Here is a 25,708-nt window from a genome sequence, read left to right as displayed (position 1 = left end):
AGAAATTGCAACCGAATTTAATACAAGAGGCACAAAGCCGACTTAAGTACGAGAGGACTGACACTCGAACCTTCTATGATTTGAACCTCTCCTGTGAGTTCAGTTTTAGATTCCGATGCTTCACTTCAGGTTTACTGTATACCTTGGACCTTCTTATTGACGATGAAACACAGAAACTGCATCCGAATTTAATAAGAAAGGCACATTGCCGACTTAAGTACAAGAGGACTGACACTCTAACTTTCTATGATTTGAACCTCTCCTGTGAGTCCAGTTTTAGATTCCTATGCCTCACTTCTGGTTTACTGTATACCTAGGACCTTCTTATAGACGATAAAACACAGAATATGCATCCGAATTAATTACAAAAGGGACAATGCCGACTTAAGTACAAGAGGACTGACACTCTCACTTTCTATGATTTGAACCTCTCCTGTGATTCCAGTTTTAGATTCCGATGCTTCACTTCAGGTTTACTGTATACCTTGGAACTTCTTATTGACGATGAAACACAGAAATTGCATCGGAATTAAATTCAAAATGCACAATGCCGACTTAAGTATAAGAGGACTGACACTCTAACTTTCTATGATTTGAACCTCTCCTGTGAGTCGAGTTTTAGATTCCAATGCTTCACTGCAGGTTTACTGTATCCCTTGGAGCTTCTTATTGACGATGAAACACAGAAATTGCATCCGAATTGAATACAAAAGGCGCAATGGCGACTTAAGTACAAGAGGGCTGACACACTCACTTTCTATGATTTGAACCTGTCCTGCGATTCCAGTTTTAGATTCCGATGCTTCACTTCAGGTTTACTGTATACCTTGGAACTTCTTATTGACGAAGAAACACAGAAATTGCATCGGAATTAAATTCAAAAGGCACAATGCCGACTTAAGTACAAGAGGACTGACACTCTAACTTTCTATGATTTGAACCTCTCCTGTGAGTCGAGTTTTAGATTCCAATGCTTCACTTCGGGTTTACTGTATCCCTTGCACCTTATTATTGACGATGAAACACAGAAATTGCATGCGAATTTTATACAAAAGGCACAATGCCGATATCAGTTCAAGAGGACTGACACTCTAACTTTCTATGATTTGCACCAGTCCTGTGAGTCCAGTTTTAGATTCCGATGCTTCACTTCAGGTTTACTGTATACCTTGGAACTTCTTATTGACGATGAAACACAGAAATTGCATCGGAATTAAATTCAAAACGCACAATGCCGACTTAAGTACAAGAGGACTGACACTAACTTTCTATGATTTGAAACTCTCCTTTGAGTCCAGTTTTAAATTGCGATGCTTCACTTTAGGTTTACTGTATCACTTGGACCTTCTTATTAACGATTAAACTCAGAAATAGCATCCGAATTTAATACAAAAGGCACAATGCCGACTTAAGTACAAGAGGACTGACACTCTAACTTTCTATGATTTGAAACTCTCCTGTGAGTCCAGTTTTAGATTCCGATGCTTCACTTCAGGTTTACTGTCTCCCTTGAACCTTCTTATTGACGATGAAACAAAGAAATTGCATCCGAATGTAATACAATAGGCACAATGCCGACTTAAGTATAAGAGGACTGACACTCTAACGTTCTATGATTTAAACCTCTCCTGTGAGTCCAGTTTTCGATTCCGATGCTGCACTTCAGGTTTACTGTGTTCCTTGGAACTTGTTATTGACGATGAAACACAGAAATTGCATCGGAATTAAATTCAAAAGGCACAATGCCGACTTAAGTACAAGAGGACTGGCACTCTCACCTTCTATGATTTGAACCTCTCCTGTAAGTCCAGTTTTAGATTCCGATGCTTCACTTCAGGTTTACTGTATCCCTTGGGCCATATTATTGACGATGAAACACAGATATTGCATTCGAATTTAATACAAAAGGCACAATGCCGACTTAAGTACAAGAGGAACGACGTCTCACTTTCTATGATTTGAACATCTCCTGTGAGTCGAGTTTTAGATTCCGATGCTTCACTTAAGGTTTACTGTATCCCTTGTACCTTTTTATTGACGATGAAACACACAAATTGCATCAGAATTTAATATAAAAGGCACAATGCCGACTTAAGTACAAGAGCACTGACACTCACACCCTCTATGATTTGAACCCCCCCTATGAGTCCAGTTTTAGATTCCGATGCTTCACTTCAGGTTTACTGTATCCCTTGGACCTTCTTATTGACGATGAAACACAGAAACTGCATCCGAAGTTAATACATAAGGCACAATGCCGACTTAAGTACAAGTGGACTGACACTCTCACTTTCTGTGATTTGAACATCTCCTGTGGTTCCAGTTTTATATTCCGATGCTTCTCTTCAGGTTTACTGTATCCCTTGGACCTTCTTATTGACGATGAAACACAGAAATTGCTTCCGAATTTAATACAAAAGGCACAATGCCGACTTAAGTACGAGAGGACTGACACTCTAACTTTCTATGATTTGAAACTCTCCTGTGAGTCCAGTTTTAGATTCCGATGCTTCACTTCAGGTTTACTGTATCCCTTGGATTTTCTTATTGACGATGAAACACAGAAACTGCATCCGAATTTAATACAAAAGGCACAATGCCGCCTTAAGTACAAGAGGACTGACACTCTAACTTTCTATGATTTGAACCTCTCCGGAAAGTCCAGTTTTAGATTCCGATGCTTCACTTCAGGTTTACTGTATACCTTGGACCTTCTTATTGACGATGAAACACAGAAATTGCATCGAAATTAAATCCAAAAGGCACAATGCCGACTTAAGTACAAGAGAACTCACACTCTAACTTTCTATGATTTGAACCTCTCCTGTGAGTCCACTTTTAGATTTCAATGCTTCACTTCAGGTTTACTGTATCCCTTGGACCTTCTTACTGAAGATGAAACACAGAAATTGCATCCGAATTTAATACAAAAGGCACAATGCCGATTTCAGTTCAAGAGGACTGACACTCTAACTTTCTATGATTTGAACCTGTCCTGTGAGTCCAGTTTTAGATTCCGATACTTCACTTCAGGTTTACTGTATACCTTGGAACTTCTTATTGACAATGAAATACAGAAATTGCATCGGAATTAAATTCAAAAGGCACAATGCCGACTTAAGTGCAAGAGGACTGACACTCTAACTTTCTATTATTTGAACCTCTCCTGTGAGTCCAGTTTTTTCAATTCCGATGCTTCACTTTAGGTTTAATGTATCCCTTGGACCTTCTTATTGGAGATGAAACACAGATATTGCATCCGAATTTAATACAAAAGGCGCAATGCCGAGTTAAGTACAAGAGGACTGACACTCACACTTTCTATGATTTGAACCTCTCCTGTGAGTTTAGTTGTAGATTCCGATGCTTCACTTCAGGTTTACTGTATACCTTGGACCTTCTTATTGACGATGAAACACAGAAATTGCATTCGAATTTAATACAAAAGGCACAATGCCGACTTAAGTACAAGAGGACTGACACTCTCACTTTCTATGATTTGAACATCTCCTGTGAGTCCAGTTTTAGATTACGTTGCTTCACTTTAGTTTTACTGTATCCCTTGTACCGTCTTATTGACGATGAAACACACAAATTGCATCCGAATTTAATATAAAAGGCACAATGCCGACTTAAGTACAAGAGGACTGACACTCTCATCCTCTATGATTTGAACCCCTCCTATGAGTCCAGTTTTAGATTCCGATGCTTCACTTCAGGTTTACTGTATACCTTGGACCTTCTTACTGACGATGAAACACAGAAATTGCATCCGAATTTAATACAAAAGGCACAATGCCGACTTAAGTACAAGAGGACTGACACTCTCACTTTCTATGATTTGAAACTCTCCTGTGAGACCAGTTTTAGATTCCGATGATTCACTTCAGGCTTACTGTATACCTTGGACCTTCTTATTGACGATGAAACACAGAAATTGCATCCGAATTTAATTCCAAAGACACAATGCCGACTTAAGTAGAAGAGGACTGACAGTCTCAATTTCTATGATTTGAAACTCTCCTGTGAGTCCAGTTATAGATTCCGATGCTTCACTTCAGGTTTACTGTATACCTTGGACCTTCTTATTGACGATGAAACACAGAAATTGCATCCGAATGTAATATTAAAGGCACAATGCCGACTTAAGTACAAGAGGACTGACGCTCTAATTTTCCATAATTTGAAACTCTTCTGTGAGTCCAGTTTTAGATTCCGATGCTTTACTTCAGGTTTACTGTACCCCTTGGACCTTGTTATTGACGATGAAACACAGAAATTGCATCCGAATTTAATACAAAAGGCACAATGTCAACATAAGTACAAGAGGACTGACACTCTTACTTCCTATGATTTGAAACTCTCCTGTGAGTCCAGTTTTAGATTCCGATGCTTCACTTCAGGTTTACTCTATACCTTGGGCCTGCTTATTGACGATGAAACACAGAAGTTGCATCCGAATTTAATACAAAAGGCACATACATAGGGGCATACATAGGGGCAGAAGTCCATTCCAGTACGATTATGCCATAGGTGGTAAATCATTGGAAGTGGTAACGACCGTAAAATACTTAGGAGTTACTATCCGGAGCGATCTGAAGTGGAATGATCACATAAAGCAAATAGTGGGAAATGCAAGCGCCAGGTTGAGATTCATAGGAAGAATTCTAAGAAAATGTGACTCATCGACGAAAGAAGTAGCTTACAAAACGCTTGTTCGTCCGATTCTTGAGTATTGCTCATCAGTATGGGACCCTTACCAGGTTGGATTAATAGAAGAGATAGACATGATCCAGCGAAAAGCAGCGCGATTCGTCATGGGGACATTTAGTCAGCGCGAGAGCGTTACGGAGATGCTGAACAAGCTCCAGTGGCGGACACTTCAAGAAAGGCGATCGCAATACGGAGAGATTTATTATCGAAATTACGAGAGAGCACATTCCGGGAAGAGATGGGAAACATATTACTATCACCCACACATATCTCGCGTAATGATCACAACGAAAAGATCAGAGAAAATAGAGCAAATACAGAGACTTGCAAGCAGTCGTTCTTCCCACGCACAACTCGTGAATGGAACAGGGAAGGGGGGATCAGATAGTGGTACAATAAGTACCATCCGCCACACACCGTAAGGTGGCTCCCGGAGTATAGATGTAGATGTAGAATGCCGACATAAGTACAAGAGGACTGACACTTTATCTTCCTATGATTTGAACCTCTCCTGTGAGTCCAGTTTTAGAATCCGATGCCTCACTTCAGGTTTACTGTATCCCTTGGACCTTCTTATTGACGATGAAGCACAGAAATTGCAACCGAACTTAATACAAGAGGCACAATGCCGACTTAAGTACGAGATGACTGACACTCTAACTTTCTATGATTTGAACCTCTCCTGCGAGACCAGTTTTAGATTCCGATGCTTCACTTCAGGTTTACTGTATACCTTGGACCTTCTTATTGACGATGAAACACAGAAATTGCATCCGAATCTAATACAAAAGGCACAATGCCGACTTAAGTACAAGAGGACTGACAATCTAACTTTCTATGATTTGAACCTCTCCTGTGAGTCCAGTTTTACATTCCGATGCTTCACTTCAGGTTTACTGTATCCCTTGGACGTTCTTATTGACGATGAAACACAGAAATTGCAACCGAATTTAATACAAGAGGCACAAAGCCGACTTAAGTACGAGAGGACTGACACTCGAACCTTCTATGATTTGAACCTCTCCTGTGAGTTCAGTTTTAGATTCCGATGCTTCACTTCAGGTTTACTGTATACCTAGGACCTTCTTATAGACGATAAAACACAGAATATGCATCCGAATTAATTACAAAAGGGACAATGCCGACTTAAGTACAAGAGGACTGACACTCTCACTTTCTATGATTTGAACCTCTCCTGTGATTCCAGTTTTAGATTCCGATGCTTCACTTCAGGTTTACTGTATACCTTGGAACTTCTTATTGACGATGAAACACAGAAATTGCATCGGAATTAAATTCAAAATGCACAATGCCGACTTAAGTATAAGAGGACTGACACTCTAACTTTCTATGATTTGAACCTCTCCTGTGAGTCGAGTTTTAGATTCCAATGCTTCACTGCAGGTTTACTGTATCCCTTGGAGCTTCTTATTGACGATGAAACACAGAAATTGCATCCGAATTGAATACAAAAGGCGCAATGGCGACTTAAGTACAAGAGGGCTGACACACTCACTTTCTATGATTTGAACCTGTCCTGTGATTCCAGTTTTAGATTCCGATGCTTCACTTCAGATTTACTGTATACCTTGGAACTTCTTATTGACGAAGAAACACAGAAATTGCATCGGAATTAAATTCAAAAGGCACAATGCCGACTTAAGTACAAGAGGACTGACACTCTAACTTTCTATGATTCGAACCTCTCCTGTGAGTCGAGTTTTAGATTCCAATGCTTCACTTCGGGTTTACTGTATCCCTTGCACCTTATTATTGACGATGAAACACAGAAATTGCATGCGAATTTTATACAAAAGGCACAATGCCGATATCAGTTCAAGAGGACTGACACTCTAACTTTCTATGATTTGCACCAGTCCTGTGAGTCCAGTTTTAGATTCCGATGCTTCACTTCAGGTTTACTGTATACCTTGGAACTTCTTATTGACGATGAAACACAGAAATTGCATCGGAATTAAATTCAAAACGCACAATGCCGACTTAAGTACAAGAGGACTGACACTAACTTTCTATGTTTTGAAACTCTCCTTTGAGTCCAGTTTTAAATTGCGATGGTTCACTTTAGGTTTACTGTATCCCTTGGACCTTCTTATTAACGATGAAACTCAGAAATAGCATCCGAATTTAATACAAAAGGCACAATGCCGACTTAAGTACAAGAGGACTGACACTCTAACTTTCTATGATTTGAAACTCTCCTGTGAGTCCAGTTTTAGATTCCGATGCTTCACTTCAGGTTTACTGTCTCCCTTGAACCTTCTTATTGACGATGAAACAAAGAAATTGCATCCGAATGTAATACAATAGGCACAATGCCGACTTAAGTATAAGAGGACTGACACTCTAACGTTCTATGATTTAAACCTCTCCTGTGAGTCCAGTTTTCGATTCCGATGCTGCACTTCAGGTTTACTGTATTCCTTGGAACTTGTTATTGACGATGAAACACAGAAATTGCATCGGAATTAAATTCAAAAGGCACAATGCCGACTTAAGTACAAGAGGACTGGCACTCTCACCTTCTATGATTTGAACCTCTCCTGTGAGTCCAGTTTTAGATTCCGATGCTTCACTTCAGGTTTACTGTATACCTTGGACCTTCTTATTGACGATGAAACACAGATATTGCATTCGAATTTAATACAAAAGGCACAATGCCGACTTAAGTACAAGAGGAACGACGCTCTCACTTTCTATGATTTGAACATCTCCTGTGAGTCGAGTTTTACATTCCGATGCTTCACTTAAGGTTTACTGTATCCCTTGTACCTTCTTATTGACGATGAAACACACAAATTGCATCTGAATTTAATATAAAAGGCACAATGCCGACTTAAGTACAAGAGCACTGACACTCACACCCTCTATGATTTGAACCCCCCCTATGAGTCCAGTTTTAGATTCCGATGCTTCGCTTCAGGCTTACTGTATCCCTTGGACCTTCTTATTGACGATGAAACACAGAAACTGCATCCGAAGTTAATACATAAGGCACAATGCCGACTTAAGTACAAGAGGACTGACACTCTCACTTTCTGTGATTTGAACATCTCCTGTGGTTCCAGTTTTATATTCCGATGCTTCTCTTCAGGTTTACTGTATCCCTTGGACCTTCTTATTGACGATGAAACACAGAAATTGCATCCGAATTTAATACAAAAGGCACAATGCCGACTTAAGTACGAGAGGACTGACACTCTAACTTTCTATGATTTGAAACTCTCCTGTGAGTCCAGTTTTAGATTCCGATGCTTCACTTCAGGTTTACTGTATCCCTTGGACTTTCTTATTGACGATGAAACACAGAAACTGCATCCGAATTTAATACAAAAGGCACAATGCCGCCTTAAGTACAAGAGGACTGACACTCTAACTTTCTATGATTTGAACCTCTCCGGAGAGTCCAGTTTTAGATTCCGATGCTTCACTTCAGGTTTACTGTATACCTTGGACCTTCTTATTGACGATGAAACACAGAAATTGCATCGAAATTAAATTCAAAAGGCACAATGCCGACTTAAGTACAAGAGAACTCACACTCTAACTTTCTATGATTTGAACCTCTCCTGTGAGTCCACTTTTAGATTCCAATGCTTCACTTCAGGTTTACTGTATCCCTTGGACCTTCTTACTGAAGATGAAACACAGAAATTGCATCCGAATTTAATACAAAAGGCACAATGCCGATTTCAGTTCAAGAGGACTGACACTCTAACTTTCTATGATTTGAACCTGTCCTGTGAGTCCAGTTTTAGATTCCGATACTTCACTTCAGGTTTACTGTATACCTTGGAACTTCTTATTGACAATGAAATACAGAAATTGCATCGGAATTAAATTCAAAAGGCACAATGCCGACTTAAGTGCAAGAGGACTGACACTCTAACTTTCTATTATTTGAACCTCTCCTGTGAGTCCAGTTTTTTCAATTCCGATGCTTCACTTTAGGTTTACTGTATCCCTTGGACCTTCTTATTGGAGATGAAACACAGATATTGCATCCGAATTTAATACAAAAGGCGCAATGCCGAGTTAAGTACAAGAGGACTGACACTCACACTTTCTATGATTTGAACCTCTCCTGTGAGTTTAGTTTTAGATTCCGATGCTTCACTTCAGGTTTACTGTATACCTTGGACCTTCTTATTGACGATGAAACACAGAAATTGCATTCGAATTTAATACAAAAGGCACAATGCCGACTTAAGTACAAGAGGACTGACACTCTCACTTTCTATGATTTGAACATCTCCTGTGAGTCCAGTTTTAGATTACGTTGCTTCACTTTAGTTTTACTGTATCCCTTGTACCGTCTTATTGACGATGAAACACACAAATTGCATCCGAATTTAATATAAAAGGCACAATGACGACTTAAGTACAAGAGGACTGACACTCTCATCCTCTATGATTTGAACCCCTCCTATGAGTCCAGTTTTAGATTCCGATGCTTCACTTCAGGTTTACTGTATACCTTGGACCTTCTTATTGACGATGAAACACAGAAATTGCATCCGAATTTAATTCCAAAGACACAATGCCGACTTAAGTACAAGAGGACTGACACTTTCAATTTTGTATAATTTCAAACTCTCCTGTGAGTCCAGTTTTAGATTCCGATGCTTCACTTCATGTTTACTGTATCCCTTGGACCTTCTTATTGACGTTGAAACACAGAAATTGCATCCAAATTTTATACAAAAGCCACAATGCCGACTTAAGTACAAGAGGACTGACACTCTCACTTTCTATGATTTGAAACACTCCTGTGAGTCCAGTTTTAAATTCCGATGCTTCACTTCAGGTTTACTGTATACCTTGGACTTTCTTATTGACGATGAAACAGAGAAATTGCATCCGAATTTAATAGAAAAGGCGCAATGCCGACTTAAGTACAAGAGGACTGCCACCCTAACTTTCTATGAATTGAACCACTCCTGTTAGGTAAGTTTTACATACCGATGCTTCATTTCAGATTAATTGTATCCCTTGGACCTTCGTATTGACGATGAAACACAGAAATTGCATCCGAATTTAATACAAAAGGCACAATGCCGACTTAAGTACAAGAGGACTGACACTCTAACTTTCTATGATATGAACCTCTCCTGTGAGTCCAGATTTAGATTACGATTCTTCACTTCGGTTTACTGTATACCTTGGAACTTCTTATTGACGATGAAACACAGAAAGTTCATCGGAATTAAATTCAAAAGGCACAATGCCGACTTAAGTACAAGGGGACTGACAATCTAACTATCAATGATTTGAACCTCTCCTGTGAGTCCAGTTTTAGATTCCGATTTTTCACTTCAGGTTTACTGTATAACTTGGACTTTCATACTGACGATGAAACACAGAAATTGCAACCGAATTTAATACAAGACGCACAATACCGACTTAAGTACGAGAGGACTACACTCTAACTTTCAATGATTTGAAACTGTACTGTGAGTCCAGTTTTAGATTCCGATGCTTGACTTCAGGTTTACTGTATACCTTGGAACTTCTTATTGACGATGAAACACAGAAATTGCATCGGAATTAAATTCAAAACGCACAATGCCGACTTAAGTACAAGAGGACTGGCAATAACTTTCTATGATTTGAAACTCTCCTTTGAGTCCAGTTTTAGATTGCGATGCTTCACTTCAGGTTTACTGTATCCCTTGGACCTTCTTATTAACGATGAAACTCAGAAATATCATCCGAATTTAATACAAAAGGCGCAATGCCGACTTAAGTACAAGAGGACTGACACTCTAACTTTCTATGATTTGAATCTCTCCTGTGAGTCCAGTTTTAGATTCCGATGCTTCCCTTCAGGTTTCCTGTCTCCCTTGGACCTTCTGAATGACGATGAAACAAAGAAATTGCATCCGAATGTGATACAATAGGCACAATGCCGACTTAAGTATAAGAGGACTGACACTCTAACGTTCTGTGATTTGAACCTCTCCTGTGAGTCCAGTTTTAGATTCCGATGCTTCACTTCAGGTTTACTGTATTCCTTGGAACTTCTTATTGACGATGAAACACAGAAATTGCATCGGAATTAAATTCAAAAGGCACAATGCTGACTTAAGTGGAAGAGGACTGACACTCTAACTGTCTATGATTTGAACCTCTCCTGTGAGTCCAGTTTTAGATTCCGATGCTTCACTTGAGGCTTACTGTCTCCCTTGGACCTTCTTATTGACGATGAAACACAGAAATTGCATCCGATTTTATACAAAAGGCACAATGCCGACTTAAGTACAAGAGGAATGACATTCTAACATTCTATGATATGAACCTCTCCTGTGAGACCAGTTTTAGATTACGATTCTTCACTTCAGGTTTACTGTATACCTTGGAACTTCTTATTGACGATGAAACACAGAAAGTTCATTGGAATAAATTCAAAAGGCACAATGCCGACTTAAGTACAAGGGGACTGACAATCTAACTATCAATGATTTGAACCTCTCCTGTGAGTCCAGTTTTAGATTCCGATGCTTCACTTCAGGTTTACTGTAGCCCTTGGACCTTCTTATTGACGATGAAACATAGAAATTGCATCCGAATTTAATACAAAAGGCACAATGCCGACTTAAGTACAGGAGGACTGACCCTCTAACTTTCTATGATTTGAACCTCTCCTGTGAGTCCAGTTTAAGATTCCGATTTTTCACTTCAGGTTTACTGTATAACTTGGACTTTCATACTGACGATGAAACACAGAAATTGCAACCGAATTTAATACAAGACGCACAATACCGACCTAAGTACGAGAGGACTGACACTCTAACTGTCTATGATTTAAACCTCTCCTGTGAGTTCAGTTTTAGATTCCGTTGCTTCACTTCAGGTTTACTGTATAACTTGGACCTGCTTATTGACGATGAAACACAGAAATTGCATCGGAATTAAATTCAAAACGCACAATGCCGACTTAAGTACAAGAGGACTGGCAATAACTTTCTATGATTTGAAACTCTCCTTTGAGTCCAGTTTTAGATTGCGATGCTTCACTTCAGGTTTACTGTATCCCTTGGACCTTCTTATTAACGATGAAACTCAGAAATATCATCCGAATTTAATACAAAAGGCACAATGCCGACTTAAGTACAAGAGGACTGACACTCTAACTTTCTATGATTTGAAACTCTCCTGTGAGTCCAGTTTTAGATTCCGATGCTTCCCTTCAGGTTTCCTGTCTCCCGTGGACCTTCTTATTGACGATGAAACAAAGAAATTGCATCCGAATGTAATACAATAGGCACATTGCCGACTTAAGTATAAGAGGACTGACACTCTAACGTTCTATGATTTGAACCTCTCCTGTGAGTCCAGTTTTAGATTCCGATGCTTCACTTCAGGTTTACTGTATTCCTTGGAACTTCTTATTGACGATGAAACACAGAAATTGTATCGGAATTAAATTCAAAAGGCACAATGATGACTTAAGTGCAAGAGGACTGACACTCTAACTTTCTATGATTTGAACCTCTCCTGTGAGTCCAGTTTTAGATTCCGATGCTTCACGTGAGGCTTACTGTCTCCCTTGGACCTTCTTATTGACGATGAAACAATAAAATTGCATCCGAATGTAATACAATAGGCACAATGCCGACATAAATATAAGAGGACTGACACTCTAACGTTCTATGATTTGAACCTCTCCTGTGAGTCCAGTTTTAGATTCCGATGCTTCACTTCAGGTTTACTGTATTCCTTGGAACTTCTTATTGACGATGGAACACAGAAATTGCATCGGAATTAAATTCAAAAGGCACAATGCCGACTTAAGTGCAAGAGGACTCACACTCTAACTTTCTATGATTTGAACCTCTCCTGTGAGTCCAGTTTTAGATTCCAATGCTTCACTTCAGGTTTATTGTATCCCTTGGACCTTCTTATTGAAGATGAAACACAGAAATTGCATCCGAATTTAATACAAAAAGCACAATGCCGATTTCAGTTCAAGAGGACTGACACTCTAACTTTCTATGATTTGAACCTGTCCTGTGAGTCCAGTTTTAGATTCCGATACTTCACTTCAGGTTTAGTGTATACCTTGGAACTTCTTATTGACAATGAAATACAAAAATTGCATCGGAATTAAATTCAAAAGGCACAATGCCGACTTAAGTGCAAGAGGACTGACACTCTAACTTCCTATTATTTGAACCTCTCCTGTGAGTCCAGTTTTTTCAATTCCGATGCTTCACTTCAGGTTTACTGTATCCCTTGGACCTTCTTATTGGAGATGAAACACAGATATTGCATCCGAATTTAATACAAAAGGCGCAATGCCGAGTTAAGTACAAGAGGACTGACACTCACACTTTCTATGATTTGAACCTCTCCTGTGAGGCCAGTTTTAGATTCCGATGCTTCACTTCAGGTTTACTGTATACCTTGGACCTTCTTATTGACGATGAAACACAGAAATTGCATTCGAATTTAATACAAAAGGCAAAATGCCGACTTAAGTACAAGAGGACTGACACTCTCACATCTCTATGATTTGAACATCTCCTGTGAGTCCAGTTTTAGATTACGTTGCTTCACTTTAGGTTTACTGTATCCCTTGTACCTTCTTATTGACGATGAAACACAGAAACTGCATCCGAATTTATCACATAAGAAACAATGCCGACTTAAGTACAAGAGGACTGACTCTCTCACTTTCTATGATTTGAAACTCTCCTGTGAGTCCAGTTTTAGATTCCGATGCTTCACTTCAGGTTTACTGTATAACTTGGACCTTCTTATTAACGATGAAACTCAGAAATATCATCCGAATTTAATACAAAAGGTACAATGCCGACTTAAGTACAAGAGGACTGACACTCTCACTTTCTATGATTTGAAACTCTCCTGTGAGTCCAGTTTTAGATTGCGATGCTACACTTCAGGTTTACTGTATCCCTTGGACCTTCTTATTAACTATGAAACTCAGAAATATCATCCGAATTTAATACAAAAGGCACAATGCCGACTTAAGTACAAGAGGACTGACACTCTAACTTTCTATGATTTGAACTCTCCTGTGAGTCCAGTTTCAGATTCCGATGCTTCACTTCAGGTTTACTGTCTCCCTTGGACCTTCTTATTGACGATGAAACAAAGAAATTGCATCCGAATGTAATACAATAGGCACAATGCCGACTTAAGTATAAGAGGACTGACACTCTAACGTTCTATGATTTGAACCACTCCTGTGAGTCCAGTTTTAGATTCCGATGCTTCACTTCAGGTTTACTGTATTCCTTGGAACTTCTTATTGACGATGAAACACAGAAATTGGATCGGAATTAAATTCAAAAGGCACAATGCCGACTTAAGTGCAAGAGGACTGACACTCTAACTTTCTATGATTTGAACCTCTCCTGTGAGTCCAGTTTTAGATTCCGATGCTTCACTTGAGGCTTACTGTATCCCTTGGACCTTCTTATTGGAGATGAAACACAGATATTGCATCCGAATTTAATACAAAAGGCGCAATGCCGAGTTAAGTACAAGAGGACTGACACTCACACTTTCTATGATTTGAACCTCTCCTGTGAGTCCAGTTTTAGATTCCGATGCTTCACTTCAGGTTTACTGTATACCTTGGACCTTCTTATTGACGATGAAACACAGAAATTGCATTCGAATTTAATACAAAAGGCAAAATGCCGACTTAAGTACAAGAGGACTGACACTCACACTTTCTATGATTTGAAACTCTCCTGTGAGTCCAGTTTTAGATTCCGATGATTCACTTCAGGCTTACTGTATACCTTGGACTTTCTTATTGACGATGAAACACAGAAATTGCACCCGAATTTAATTCCAAAGACACAATGCCGACTTAAGTACAAGAGGACTGACACTTTCAATTTTGTATAATTTCAAACTCTCCTGTGAGTCCAGTTTTAGATTCCGATGCTTCACTTCATGTTTACTGTATCCCTTGGACCTTCTTATTGACGATGAAACACAGAAATTGCATCCAAATTTAATACAAAAATCACAATGCCGACTTAAGTACAAGAGGACTGACACTCTAACTTTCTTTGATTTGAACCACTCCTGTTAGGTAACTTTTACATTCCGATGCTTCATTTCAGGTTTACTGTATCCCTTGGACCTTCGTATTGACGATGAAACACAGAAATTGCATCCGAATTTAATACAAAAGGCACAATGCCGACTTAAGTACAAGAGGACTGACACTCTAATTTTCTATGATTCGAACCTCTCTTGTGAGTCCAGTTTTGGATTCCGATGCTTCACTTCAGGATTACTGTATCCCTTGGACCTTCTTATTGACGATGAAACACAGAAATTGCATCCGAATTTATTACAAAAGGCACAATGCCGACTTAAGTTCAAGGGGACTGACACTCTCACTTTCTATGATTTTTACCTCTCCTGTGAGTAAAGTTTTAGATTCCGATGCATCACTTCAGGTTTACTATATCCCTTGGACCTTCTTATTGACGATGAAAAACAGAAATTGCGTCCGATTTTAATACAAAAGGCATAATGCCGACTTAAGTACAAGAGGACTGACATTCTAACTTTCTATGATTTGAACCTCTCCTGTGAGTCCAGTTTTTGATACCGATGACTCACTTCAGGTTTACTGTATTTCTTTTACATTCTTATTGCCGATGAAACACAGAAATTGCAACCGAATTTAATATAAGACGCACAATGCCGACTTAAGTACGAGAGGACTGACACTCTAACATTCTATGATATGAACCTCTCCTGTGAGTCCAGTTTTAGATTACGATTCTTCACTTCAGGTTTACTGTATACCTTGGAACTTCTTATTGACGATGAAACACAGAAAGTTCATCGGAATTAAATTCAAAAGGCACAATGCTGACTTAAGTACAAGGGGACTGACAATCTAACTATCAATGATTTGAACCTCTACTGAGAGTCCAGTTTTAGAATCCGATGCTTCACTTCAGGTTTACTGTATACCTTGGACGTTCTTACTGACGATGAAACACAGAAATTGCAACCGAATTAAACACAAGAGACACAATGCCGACTTAAGTACGAGAGGACTGACACTCTAACTTTCTATGATTTGCACCTTTCCTGTGAGTCCTGTTTTAGATTCCTATGCTTCACGTCAGGTTTACTGTATCCCTTGGACCTTCTTATTGACGATGAAACAGAGAAATTGCATCCGAATTTAATACAAAAGGCACAATGCCAACTTAAGTACACGAGGACTGACACTCTCACTTTCTATGACTTGATCCTCTTCTGTGAGTCCAGTTTTAGATTCCGATGCTTCACTTCAGGTTTACTGTATCCCTTGGACCTTCTTATTGACGATGAAACACAGAAATTGCATCCGAAATTAATACAAAATGTACAATGCCGACTTAAGTACAAGAGAAGTGACATTCTACCTTTCTATGATTTGCACCTCTCCTGTGAGTCCAGTTATAGATTCCGATGCTTCACTTCAGATTTTCTATATACCTTGGAACTTCTTATTGACGATGTAACACAGAAATTTCATCGGTATTAAAGTTAAAAGCACAATGCCAACTTAATTACAAGAGTAATGACACTCTAACTATCAATGATTTGAACCTCTCCTGTGAGTCCAGTTTTTGATTCCGATGCTTCACTTCAGGTTTACTGTATCGCTTGGACCTTCTTACTGACGATGAAACACAGAAATTGGATCCGAATTTAATACAAAAGGCACAATGCCGACTTAAGTACAAGAGGACTGACACTCTAACTTTCTATGATTTGAACCTCTCCTGTGAGTCCAGTTTTAGATTCCGATGCTTCACTTCAGGTTTACTGTAGCCCTTGGACCTTCTTATTGACGATGAAACATAGAAATTGCATCCGAATTTAATACAAAAGGCACAATGCCGACTTAAGTACAGGAGGACTGACACTCTAACTTTCTATAATTTGAACCTCTCCTGTGTGTCCAGTTTTAGATTCCGATTTTTCACTTCAGGTTTACTGTATCCCTTGGACCTTCTTATTGACGATGAAGCACAGAAATTGCATCCGAATTTAATACAAAATGCACAATGCCGACTTAAGTACAAGTGGAATGACACTCTCGCTTTCTATGATTTTTACCTCTCCTGTGAGTAAAGATTTAGATTCCGATGCTTCACTTCAGGTTTACTATATCCCTTTGACCTTCTTATTTACGATGAAAAACAGAAATTGCATCCGAATTTAATCCAAAAGTCGCAATGCCGACTTAAGTACAAGAGGACTGACATTCAAACTTTCTATGAAATGAACCTCTCCTGTGAGTCCAGATTTAGATTCCGATGCTTCACTTCAGGTTTACTGTATCCCTTGTACCTTCTTATTGACGATGAAACACACAAATTGCATCCGAATTTAATATAAAAGGCACAATGCCGACTTAAGTACAAGAGGACTGACACTCTCACCCTCTATGATTTGAATCCCTCCTATGAGTCCAGTTTTAGATTCCGATGCTTCACTTCAGGTTTACTGTATCCCTTGGACCATCTTATTGACGATGAAACACAGAAACTGCATCCGAATTTAATACATAAGGCACAATGCCGACTTAAGTACAAGAGGACTGACACTCTCACTTTCTATGATTTGAAACTCTCCTGTGAGTCCAGTTTTAGATTCCGATGCTTCACTTCAGGTTTACTGTATACCTTGGACCTTCTTATTGACGATGAAACACAGAAATTGCATCCGAATTTAATTCCAAAGACACAATGCCGACCTAAGTACAAGAGGACTGACACTTTCAATTTTGTATAATTTCAAACTCTCCTGTGAGTCCAGTTTTAGATTCCGTTTCTTCACTTCATGTTTACTGTATCCCTTGGACGTTCTTATTGACGATGAAACACAGAAATTGCATCCAAATTTAATACAAAAGGCACAATGCCGACTTAAGTACAGGAGGACTGACACTCTAACTTTCTATGATTTGAACCACTCCTGTTAGGTAAGTTTTACATTCCGATGCTTCATTTCAGGTTTACTGTATCCCTTGGACCTTCGTATTGACGATGAAACACAGAAATTGCATCCGAATTAAATACAAAAGGCACAATGCCGACTTAGGTACAAGAGGACTGACACTCTAATTTTCTATGATTCGAACCTCTCCTGTGAGTCCAGTTTAGGATTCCGATGCTTCACTTCAGGATTACTGTATCCCTTGGACCTTGTTATTGACGATGAAACACAGAAATTGCATCCGAATTTATTACAAAAGGCACAATGCCGACTTAAGTTCAAGAGGACTGACACTCTCACTTTCTATGATTTTTACCTCTCCTGTGAGTAAAGATTTAGATTCCGATGCTTCACTTCAGGTTTACTATATCCCTTGGAACTTCTTATTGACGATGAAAAACAGAAATTGCGTCCGAATTTAATACAAAAGGCACAACGCCGACTTAAGTACAAGAGGACTGACATTCTAACTTTCTATGATTTGAACCTATCCTGTGAGTCCAGTTTTAGATTCCGATGACTCACTTCAGGTTTACTGTATTTCTTTTACATTCTTATTGACGATGAAACACAAAAATTGCAACCGAATTTAATACAAGACGCACAATGCCGACTTAAGTACGAGAGGACTGACACTCTGACATTCTATGATATGAACCTCTCCCGTGAGTCCAGTTTTAGATTACGATTCTTCACTTCACGTTTACTGTATACCATGGAACTTCTTATTGACGATGAAACACAGAAAGTTCATCGGAATTAAATTCAAAAGGCACAATGCCGACTTAAGTACAAGGGGACTGACAATCTAACCATCAATGATTTGAACCTCTACTGTGAGTCCAGTTTTAGAATCCGATGCTTCACTACAGGTTTACTGTATACCTTGGACGTTCTTACTGACGATGAAACACAGAAATTGCAACCGAATTAAACACAAGAGACACAATGCCGACTTATGTACGAGAGGACTGACACTCTAACTTTCTATGATTTGAACCTCTCCCGTGAGTCCAGTTTTAGATTCCGGTGCTTCACTTCAGGTTTACTGTATAACATGGACCTGCTTATTTACGAAGAAACACAGAAATTGCATCGGAATTTAATACAAAAGGCACAATGCCGTCTTAAGTACCAGACGACTGACACTCTAACTTTCTATGATTTGCACCTTTCCTGTGAGTCCAGTTTTAGATTCCTATGCTTCACTTCAGGTTTACTGTATCCCTTGGACCTTCTTATTGACGATGAAACAGAGAAATTGCATCCGAATTTAATACAAAAGGCACAATGCCGACTTAAGTACAAGAGGACTGTCACTCTCACTTTCTATGATTTGATCCTCTTCTGTGAGTCCAGTTTTAGATTTCGATGATTCACTTCAGGCTTACTGTATACCTTGGACCTTCTTATTGACGATGAGACACAGAAATTGAATCTGAATTTAATTCCAAAGGCACAATGCCGACTTATGTACAAGAGGACTGACACTTTTAAATTTGTATAATTTCAAACTCTCCTGTGAGTCCAGTTTCAGATTCCGATGCTTCACTTCATGTTTACTGTATCCCTTGGACCTTCTTATTGACGATGAAACACAGAAATTGCATCCGAATTTAATATAAAAGGCACAATGCCGACTTAAGTGCAAGAGGACTGACACTCTCACTTTCTATGATTTGAAACACTTCTGTGAGTCCAGTTTTAGATTCCGCTGCTTCACTTCAGGTTTACTGTATACCTTGGACCTTCTTATTGACGACGAAACAAAGAAATTGCATCCAAATTTAATACAAAAGGCACAATGCCGACTTAAGTACAAGAGGACTGACACTCTAATTTTCCATGATTTGAAACTCTCCTGTGAGTCCAGTTTTAGATTCCGATGCTTCACTTCAGGTTTACCGTATACCTTGGACTTTCCTATTGACGATGAAACACAGAAAGTGCATCCGAATTTAATACAAAAGGTACAATGCCGTTTTAAGTACAAGAGGACAGACACTCTAACTATCAATGATTTGAACCTCTCCTGTGAGTCCAGTTTTTGATTCCGATGCTTCACTTCAGGTTTACTGTATCCCTTGGACCTTCTTATTGACGATGAAACATAGGAATTGCATCCGAGTTTAATACAAGACGCACAATACCGACTTAAGTGCAAGAGGACTGACACTAACATTCTATGATTTTTACCTCTCCTGTGAGTAAAGTTTTAGATTCCGATGTTTCACTTCAGGTTTACTATATCCCTTGGACCTTCTTATTGACGATGAAAAACAGAAATTGCATCCGAATTTAATACAAAAGGCACAATGCCGACTTAAGTACAAGAGGACTGACACTCTAACATTCTATGATTTGAACCTCTCCTGTGAGTCCAGTTTTAGATTCCGATGCTTCACTTTAGGTTTACAGTTTACCTAGGACCTTCTTATTGACGATGAAACACAGAAATTGCATCCGAATTTAATACAAAAGGCACAATGCCGACTTAAGTACAGGAGGACTGACACTCTAAATTTCTATGATTTGCACCTTTCCTGTGAGTCCAGTTTTAGATTCCTATGCTTCACTTCAGGTTTACTGTATCCCTCGGACCTTCTTATTGACGATGAAACACAGAAATTGCATCCGAATTTAATACAAAAGGCACAATGCTGACTTAAGTACAAGAGGACTGGCACTCTCACTTTCTATGATTTGATCCTCTTCTGTGAGTCCAGTTTTAGATTCCGATGCTTCACTTCAGGTTTACTGTATCCCTTGGACCTTCTTATTGACGATGAAACACAGAAATTGCTTCCGAATTTAATACAAAAGGCACAATGCCGACTTAAGTACTAGAGGACTGACATTCTACCTTTCTATGATTTGCACCTCTCCTGTGAGTCCAGTTATAGATTCCGATGCTTCACTTCAGGTTTACTATATACCTTGGAACTTCTTATTGACGATGTAATACAGAAATTTCATCGGAATTAAATTTAAAAGGCACAATGCCGACTTAAGTACAAGAGGACTGACACTCTAACTTTCTATGATTTGAACCTCTCCTGTGAGTCCAGTTTTAGATTCCGATGCTTCACTTCAGGTTTACTGTAGCCCTTGGACCTTCTTATTGACGATGAAACATAGAAATTGCATCCGAATTTAATACAAAAGGCACAATGCCGACTTAAGTACAGGAGGACTGACGCTCTAACTTTCTATGATTTGAACCACTCCTGTGAGTCCAGTTTTAGATTCCGATTCTTCACTTCAGGTTTACTGTATCCCTTGGACCTTCTTATTGACGATGAAACACAGAAATATCATTCGAAATTAATACAAAAAGCACAATGCCGACTTAAGTACAGGAGGACTGACACTCTAACTTTCTATGATTTGAACCTCTCCTGTGAGTCCAGTTTTAGATTCCGATTCTTCACTTCAGGTTTACTGTATCCCTTGGACCTTCTTATTGACGATGAAACACAGAAATATCATTCGAAATTAATACAAAATGCACATTGCCAACTTAAGCGCAAGAGGACTGACACTCTCACTTTCTATGATTTTTACCCCTCCTGTGAGTAAAGTTTTAGATTCTGATGCTTCAATCCAGGTTTACTGTATCCCTTGGACGTTCTTACTGACGATGAAACACAGAAATTGCACCGATTTAAATACAAGAGACACAATGCCGACTTAAGTACGAGAGGACTGACACTCTAACTTTCTATGATTTGAACCTCTCCAGTGAGTCCAGTTTTAGATTCCGTTGCTTCACTTCAGGTTTACTGTATAACATGGACCTGCTTATTGACGATGAAACACAGAAATTGCATCGGAATTTAATACAAAAGGCACAATGCCGACTTAAGTACCAGACGACTGACACTCTAACTTTCTATGATTTGCACCTTTCCTGTGAGTCCAGTTTTAGATTCCTATGCTTCACTTCAGGTTTACTGTATCCCTCGGACCTTCTTATTGACGATGAAACATAGAAATTGCATCCGAATTTAATACAAAAGGCACAATGCCGACTTAAGTACAAGAGGACTGACATTCTACCTTTCTATGATTTGCACCTCTCCTGTGAGTCCAGTTATAGATTCCGATGCTTCACTTCAGGTTTACTATATACCTTGGAACTTCTTATTGACGATGTAATACAGAAATTTCATCGGAATTAAATTTAAAAGGCACAATGCCGACTTAAGTACAAGAGGACTGACACTCTAACTTTCTATGATTTGAACCTCTCCTGTGAGTCCAGTTTTAGATTCCGATGGTTCACTTCAGGTTTACTGTAGCCCTTGGACCTTCTTATTGACGATGAAACATAGAAATTGCATCCGAATTTAATACAAAAGGCACAATGCCGACTTCAGTACAGGAGGACTAACGCTCTAACTTTCTATGATTTGAACCACTCCTGTGAGTCCAGTTTTAGATTCCGATTCTTCACTTCAGGTTTACTGTATCCCTTGGACCTTCTTATTGACGATGAAACACAGAAATATCATTCGAAATTAATACAAAAAGCACAATGCCGACTTAAGTACAAGAGGACTGACACTCTAACTTTCTATGATTCGAACCTCTCCTGTGAGTCCTGTTTTAGATTCCGCTGCTTTACTTCTGGTTTACTGTATAACTTGGACTTTCTTATTGACGATGAAACACAGAAATTGCATTCGAATTTAATACAAAAGGACCAATGCCGACTTAAGTACAAGAGGAATGACATTCTAACTCTCTATGATTTGAACCTGTCCTGTGAGTCCACTTTTAGATTCCGAGTCTTCACTTCAGGTTTACTGTATACCTTGGAACTTCTTATTGAGGATGAAACACAGAAAGTTCATCGGAATTAAATTCAATAGGCACAATGCCGACTTAAGTACAAGAGGACTGACAAACTAACTATCAATGATTTGAACCTCTACTGTGAGTCCAGTTTTAGATTCCGATGCTTCACTTCAGGTTCACTGTATCCCTTGGACCTTCTTACTGACGATGAAACACAGAAATTGCAACTGAATTAAATACAAGAGGCACAATGCCGACTTAAACACGAGAGGACTGACACTCTAACTTCCTATGATTTAAACCTCTCCTGTGAGATCAGTTTTAGATTCCGTTGCTTCACTTCAGGTTTACTGTATAACATGGACCTGCTTATTGACGATGAAACACAGAAATTGCATACGAATTTAATACAAAAGGCACAATGCCGACTTAAGTACCAGACAACTGACACTCTAGCTTCCTATGATTTGCACTTTTCCTGTGAGTCCAGTTTTAGATTACTATGCTTCACTTCAGGTTTACTGTGTCCCTTGGACCTTCTTATTGACGATGAAACACAGAAATTGCATCCGAATTTAATATAAAAGTCACAATGCCGACTTAAGTACAAGAGGACTGACACTCTCACTTTCTGTGATTCGATCCTTTTCTGTGAGTCCAGTTTTAGATTCTGATGCTTCACTTCAGGTTTACTGTATCCCTTGGACCTTCTTATTGACGATGAAACACAGAAATTGCATCCGAATTTAATACAAAAGGCACAATGCCGGCTTAAGTACAATTGGACTGACATTCTAACTTTCTATGATTTGCACCTCTCCTGTGAGTCCAGTTATAGATTCCGATGCTTCACTTCAGCTTTACTATATACCTTGGAACTTCTTATTGACGATGTAACACAGAAATTTCATCGGAATTAAATTTAAAAGGCACAATGCCGACTTAAGTACAAGGGTAATGACACTCTAACTATCAATGATTTAAACCTCTCCTGTGAGTCCAGTTTTTGAGTCCGATGCTTCACTTCAGGTTTACTGTATCCCTTGGACCTTCTTACTGACGTTGAAACACAGAAATTGCATCCGGATTTAATACAAAAGGCACAATGCCGACTTAAGTACAAGAGGACTGACACTCTAACTTTCTATGATTTGAACCTCACCTGTGAGTCCAGTTTTAGATTCCGCTGCTTCACTTCAGGTTTACTGTATAACTTGGACTTTCTCATTGACGATGAAACACAGAAATTGCAACCAAATTTAATACAAGACGCACAATAGCGACTTAAGTACAAGAGGACTGACACTCTGGCTTTCAATGATTTGAAACTGTCCTGTGAGTCCAGTTTTAGATTCCGATGCTTCACTTCAGGTTTACTGTATCCCTTGGACATTCTTATTGACGATGAGGCACAGAAATTGCATCCGAATTTATTACAAAAGGCACAATGCCGACTTAAGTACAAGAGGAATGACATTCTAATATTCCATGATATGAACCTCTCCTGTGAGTCCAGTTTTAGATTCCGATTCTTCACTTCAGGTTTACTGTAGCCCTTGGACCTTCTTATTGACGATGAAACATAGAAATTGCATCCGAATTTAATACAAAAGGCACAATGCCGACTTAAGTACAGGAGGACTGACACTCTAACTTTCTATGATTTGAACCTCTCCTGTGAGTCCAGTTTTAGATTCCGATTCTTCACCTCAGGTTTACTGTATCCCTTCGACCTTCTTATTGACGATGAAACACAGAAATATCATTCGAAATTAATACAAAAGGCACAATGAAGACTTAAGTACAAGAGGACTGACACTCTAACTTTCTATGATTCGAACCTCTCCTGTGAGTCCTGTTCTAGATTCCGCTGCTTCACTTCTGGTTTACTGTATAACTTGGACTTTCTTATTGACGATGAAACACAGAAATTGCAACCGAATTTAATACAAGACGCACAATACCGACTTAAGTGCAAGAGGACTGACACTAACTTTCTATGACTTTTACCTCTCCTGTGAGTAAAGATTTAGATTCCGATGCTTCACTTCAGGTTTACTATATCCCTTGGACCTTTCTTATTGACGATGAAAAACAGAAATTGCATCCGAATTTAATACAAAAGGAACAATGCCGACTTAAGTACAAGAGGACTGACATTCTAACTTTCTATGATTTGAACCTCTCCTGTGAGTCCAGTTTTAGACTCCGATGACTCACTTCAGGTTTACTGTATTCCTTTTACATTCTTATTGACGATGAAACACAGAAATTGCATCCGAATTTAATACAAAAGGCACAATGCCAACTTAAATACAAGAGGACTGACACTCTAAGTTTCTATGATTTGAACCTCTCCTGTGAGTCCAGTTTTAGATTCCGATGCTTCACTTCAGGTTTACTGTATCCCTTGGACCTTCTTATTGACGATGAAACACAGAAATTGCATCCGAATTTAATACAAAATGCACAATGCCGACTTAAGCACAAGAGGACTGACACTCTCACTTTCTATGATTTTTACCTCTCCTGTGAGTAAAGTTTTAGATTCCGATGCTTCAATCCAGGTTTACTGTATCCCTTGGAAAGTCTTATTGACGATGAAACACAGAAATTGCATCAGATTTTATACAAAAGGCACAATGCCGACTTAAGTACAAGTGGAATGACATTCTAACTTTCTATGATATGAACCTCTCCTGTGAGTCCAGTTTTAGATTACGATTCTTCACTTCAGGTTTACTGTATACCTTGGAACTTCTTATTGACGATGAAACACAGAAAGTTCATCGGAATTAAATTCAAAAGGCACAATGCCGACTTAAGTACAAGGGGACTGACAATCTAACTATCAACGATTTGAACCTCTACTGTGAGTCCAGTTTTAGAATCCGATGCTTCACTTCAGGTTTACTGTATCCCTTGGACGTTCTTACTGACGATGAAACACAGAAATTGCACCGAATTAAATACAAGAGACACAATGCCGACTTAAGTACGAGAGGACTGACACTCTAACTTTCTATGATTTGAACCTCTACTGTGAGTCCAGTTTTAGATTCCGTTGCTTCACTTCAGGTTTACTGTATAACATGGACCTGCTTATTGACGATGAAACACAGAAATTGCATCGGAATTTAATACAAAAGGCACAATGCCGACTTAAGTACCAGACGACTGACAC

Source organism: Schistocerca serialis, chromosome 2 (genome assembly GCF_023864345.2).
Source record: "Schistocerca serialis cubense isolate TAMUIC-IGC-003099 chromosome 2, iqSchSeri2.2, whole genome shotgun sequence".
Classification (NCBI taxonomy): domain Eukaryota; kingdom Metazoa; phylum Arthropoda; class Insecta; order Orthoptera; family Acrididae; genus Schistocerca; species Schistocerca serialis.
This window is presented reverse-complemented; position numbering follows the sequence as displayed.